The following is a 5,690-nucleotide window of genomic DNA, read 5'->3' on the forward strand; positions in this document are numbered from 1 at the left end:
TATATATATATATATATATATATATATATATGTCGCCATGATTGACTGCTAAATCCACAAGTTTTTTTATTCCCTTTCTTTTTATTTCCTCATGCTCCTTTCTGTTGAAGAGCGTAGGCTTGAAACATAAAAGACTTTCTCCCCTTCCCAAGTGTCAAACTAATACACCTGCTTGTTGTTTATACACTTGTCTTCATCTTTTGTTTTTGTGTAAATTTCAACACAGACACACAAACATATACACACACACATACATATATAGACATATATATATATATACGACGGGCTTCTTTCAGTTTCTGTCTACCAAATCCACTCACAAGGTTTTGGTCAGTCCAAGGCTATAGTAGAAGGCAGTTGCCCAAGATGCCACGCAGTGGGACTGAACCCGGAACCATGTGGTTGGTAAGCAAGCTACTTACCACACAGCCATTCCTGCATCTATTGATCAACATATTCAAGAGACACAGGCATGGTTGCATTGTACGGAGCTTGCTTCCCAACCACATGGTTCCAGGTTCAGCCCCACTGCATGGCACCTTGGACCAGCCAAAGCCTTGTGAGTGCATTTGGTAGATGAAAACTGAAAGAAGTCTGTTGTATAATACACATACGCGCACACACACATACATACACATGTATGTATAACTGTATAATAATATATCATAATAATATATATTCTCTGATTTAGCAATTTTTAAATACAAACAAATGACTGGAAAATGATGAACTAAACCTAGCCAGAATCGAACCCACAAATCAACACTAACAAGGCTCTTTGCACATCCAACTGGGCCAAATGCTCACCCTTCAATTTCAGCCAAATTTAATGAATATATACTTAAACTGTCTAATTCTACATATAATATTTGTAAACAAACTACAAAGGCTTTGTAAATTATAGAGAGAAAGCTACTATGGAAGACTCATAGTATAATAATAACTGTATAATAATATATATTCTCTGATTTGAAATGACAATTTTTAAATACAAACAAATGACCAAAAAATGATGAGCTAACCCTAACCAGAATCAAACTCACAAATCAGCACTAACATAGCTCTTTATTATTATATTATGAGTCCTCCATAGTAGCTTTCTCTCTGTAACTTACAAAGCCTTTCTAGTTTGTTTGCAAATATTATGTGTGTGCGTGTATGTGCGTGTGTTTGTGTGTGTGTATGTGCATATATATGTGTGTCTGTGTCTGTGCATATATATGTGTGTCTGTGTCTGTGTTTGTCCCCTACCACCACTTGACAAGTATTGGTGTGCTCATACCCATTAACTTAGTGGTTCAGCGAAAAGAGATCGAGAGAATAAGTACCAGACTTTTAAAAAGAGTCCTGGGATTGCTTCATTAGACTAAAAGTTCTCCAAGGAGGTGCCCCAGCATGGCCACAGTCTGATGTCTGCAACAAGTAAAAGATAAAAGATATTTAGGTCATGGCCGTTGATATGAAAAAAATGTGGTGTTTCCAGAGGTATTGTTCCCTTAAATATTTTAGATATTTAACTGATTTATTGCGAGAAACCAGAGTGATTTACAAATACTGAACCAAGAAGAATAGAATGAATTAATGGGTCTTTGTTTCTTTTCTAAGCAGACATTATTTTATACTTTTTATCCTAAAATAACGATACAAAAAAAAAAACTGTTATAAAAACAAAGAGAGATCAAATTTAGATAAATTGATATAGTTTGAAAGATCAGAGAAGAAAAATTAAATTTATTTCAGGAATCGGTGGAAAAGAAAAAGCTTGAGAAAATCATTAATATGCAAGAAATACATAGCAAATATTGAAGTAAAAAGCCAAAAGAATTTTCAAGTGTGGCAAGAGAAACAGTATTTTGATTTTCATAAATAACCAGGTATTTGGTAAAGATAAAAATGGGTGTTTACTGATTGATAAATCAAAATCACTGCACAACACAACTTACCAAAGAAAATTCAATAAAACCATGAAACCTCATGAAAATGTCTTTATTTATATTACAGCAGACGCATTTATCAAGATTGTGAGGAACACTAGAACACATCAGATTTATGGTATGATATCTTCATCCCATACATTTCAAATTCTTAAACATTATTATAATTCTATTCAAGAGATGTAAAACTTGTTTGAAAATATATTTCTTCTACCAGGTAAGATAATGTCAGAGTAAAAGTTCAGATGTCAGTTGTATAAATAGATATTTCTTTGAAACGTCACATAAATTTACATATTGTCAAAAACTTTGGACAATAAACATAAAGAAATCACATTTTTATTAACTGATTCGTTTATTTAGCATTTTATTTATTATCCATAAATTTAACTGTTTTGTGTTTATTTGATATTTATTAGGTGTGTAGGATGTTAAGTACCAGATTGTTATTAAAGGAAAGTTATGATATTATATTTTAATACTTATTTCACAAATTTCATAGTGACTGAATTAAATATTATTTGTGAGAGCGTGTAGCTTATGGATATATTAAAGATTCCCTTAAGGAAGCAAGTTGGCAAAAATGTTACTGTAATTTCTGTGAGACACTGGAATGAGGCAGGTCATGTGAAAGAAATGAAGAGAAGAATAGGGAGAGAAAGGCACAGCCAAAACATAAGAGAGAGAGGGGGAGAGAGTGAGAGAAAGGTAGTGAAATCATTCTGTTACTAAGAAAGAAGGAGAGAATGAAAGTTACTTACTCTTTTACTTGTTTCAGTCATTTGACTGCAGCCATGCTGGAGCACCACTTTTAGTTGAACAAATCAACCCTAGGACTTATTCTTTGTAAGCCTAGTACTTATTTTATCGGTCTCTTTTGCTGAACCGCTATGTTACAGGGATGCAAACACCAACGTCAGTTGTCAAGTGATGTTGGGGGGATAAACACAGACACGCACACAAATATATACATATACATCTGCGTGTATATACGATGGGCTTCTTTCAGTTTCCATCTACCAAATCCACTCACAAGGTTTTGGTCTGCCCGAGGTTATAGAAGAAGACACTTGCCCAAGATAGCATGCACTGGGATTGAACCTGGAACCATGTGGTTGGGAAGCAAGCTTCTTACCACACAGCCACTATCTTTTCTCTCCAGATTATTCAAAGTTGTGTGTGTGTGATTGTATGTGTTTGATTGTGTCTGTGCATGTGTGTGTGTGTGATTGTGCATATGTCTGTGTGTGTCTGTGTCTGTGTATGTGATTGTGTGTGTGTAATAGTGTCTCTGTGTGTGTGAATGACTCTGCTACCACTTCAATAACTTATTTCTTAATTTTCTATCAAATTCAATTCTCATATAATCTAATTTACAATTCAACACTTAACCTAACTATGTCTTTTATTAACACATATCTAACATAATCTCATCACTTAAGATTTACTGATTCAATTAAGCTAGTATCTATGTACCATACCCACAACTGTCCTTTTTCTATTTGCATGTGCATACATCGAAAATGTCGAAGAATTTTAAAGCAAGCATCTAATTGAGTACACATTTGATTATAATACAATTTACAAAGATGGTTGGCTGAATGTAACTTTTTGTCACTATGTCAATATAAGTTACTAATAAAAGATGTACCTTAAATTAAATTCAGACGGTGATTAAATAAAACTAAAAGTCATCCTCAATACTTTTTTTTTCGTAAGTAACCAATAATTTTGTATAACTTGAAACTGATTCTTTGCAACATTCTTTTATTCTTTTATTCTTTTACTTGTTTCAGTTATATATGTGAAAGAATTTATAAAGAAAAATATATTAACAGTTGATTTTCTGCGATGCAGCAGTTTCACTTTTGTAGAGTAAGCAATAATTAGATTTAACCATATTGCTAGCTTTAAACACAGGTGATTGAGTGTACATAAAGGAATTACAGAGAAACTGTTTCCTACATCGTTATAATACAATATTGTAAATTATTCTGTTATCGTTTCTGACTTGCTTCTGTGGTAAAAATTAATTAACAATTAATTAACAGTTCTTTTATTGTTCTTCAAGTGCATGTCCTCACACATCTTTGCTATCATCTCTCTAACAATCCCTGCCTTTATGTCACTCGATAACTCACTTTCCTTTGTTTTCCAACTGGAGTATCCGTGTATCTACTCTACAGCAAGACACTTATATCTGACCCCTCTACACCTTAAATCTCTCAACTGGCACAAAACCACAGCCTCTAAATACTACACCCCTCTCCTAGTTGAAGGGTTTTTGTTAGTGCTGGTACCACATAAGAAAAAAAACTGGTGATGGTGCCACATAAAAGGCACTGGTGATGGTCATCATCATCATCATCATCATCATCATCATCATCATCATCATTTAACGTCCGCTTTCCATGCTAGCATGGGTTGGATGATTTGACTGAGGACTGGTGAGCCAGAAGGCTGCACCAGGCTCCAATCTGATCTGGCAGAGTTTCTACAGCTGGATGCCCTTCCTAACGCCAACCACTCTGAGAGTGTAGTGGGTGCTTTTTATGTGCCACCAGCACGAGAGCGAGACTGCTGCTCTGGCAGTGATCCTGCTTGGATGGTGCTGTTACCGCTCCACTGGCACAGGTGCCAGTCATCAAATTTGGTTGCCATGTAAAAAGCACAGATGATGGTGTCATGTGATAAAAACACTGGTGCTGGTGCCACAGAAAAAGTATAATCTGTAAAGTGATTGGCATTAGGAAGGGCATCCTGCAGTAGAAACCATGCCAAAAACAGACAATGGAACCTGGTGCAGCTCCTGACCTGGCCAGATCCTGTCAAACTGTCTAACCCATGGCAGCATGGAAAAACAAATATTAAATGATGATGATGATGATGATCAATAATAACATTTGATAGTTACTGAAAACAAATTAAAAGTTTTTTAAAATAGTTTTTAATTGATGATTAAATATTTAAGTTTTGTATACTGAGCAGAAAATTATATATTATTTACTATCAAAACATGTAAATAAAAACAAACATGCTGCGGTGTAAAACTCTTTGCTTCCCAAGTACATGATCTCAGGTTCAGTCCCACTGCATGGCATCTTGGCAAATGTCTTCTTCCATAATCTCAGGCTGACCAAAGCCTTGTGAGTGGATTTGGTAGGTGGAAGCTGAAAGAAGCCCACTCTATGTGTGTGTGTGTATTTATATATATGTATGTGTGTGGAGAATCAAAATATATTGCCTGTTGGATTGTGGGACGTATTGTTGAATCCAACTGCCAGTTGGAGTTTTGGTAGTGAAGAGAAATACATTGAACATGTGTTCAAGTTACCGAGCTGTCTTTGGTTGCTTACCAAGTGATCGTATTCATGAAGGGTTAAATAAACTTTTTGCTTGAATTTCGTGAATATTTTGGTACCCAATATCATTTTGTCCCTTAATGATTCAAGCAGCAGTAAAACATATTTTATTATCCGTTACAAGAACTGCTGGGATTTATCTTCATGACTGGACATTTGTCATAGAACGTTAATACTGACATCAGCTGTTGGTCAAGTTGGAATGCTTACCTCTGGCTATTGGAGAATAAATCAATGCTGATTCCTGTGCAATGTTTGCCAATAAGAACACCATAATAGCTGCATGTACACATTACTGAACATCAAGTGATAATACCTAAGGAATTAATTTTGAAGCAATATTGTGAATTGTGTGAGCACACTGGATATAACATATAATATATATATATATATA

This window comes from Octopus bimaculoides, chromosome 1 (genome assembly GCF_001194135.2).
Source record: "Octopus bimaculoides isolate UCB-OBI-ISO-001 chromosome 1, ASM119413v2, whole genome shotgun sequence".
In the NCBI taxonomy this organism is placed as follows: Eukaryota; Metazoa; Mollusca; class Cephalopoda; order Octopoda; family Octopodidae; genus Octopus; species Octopus bimaculoides.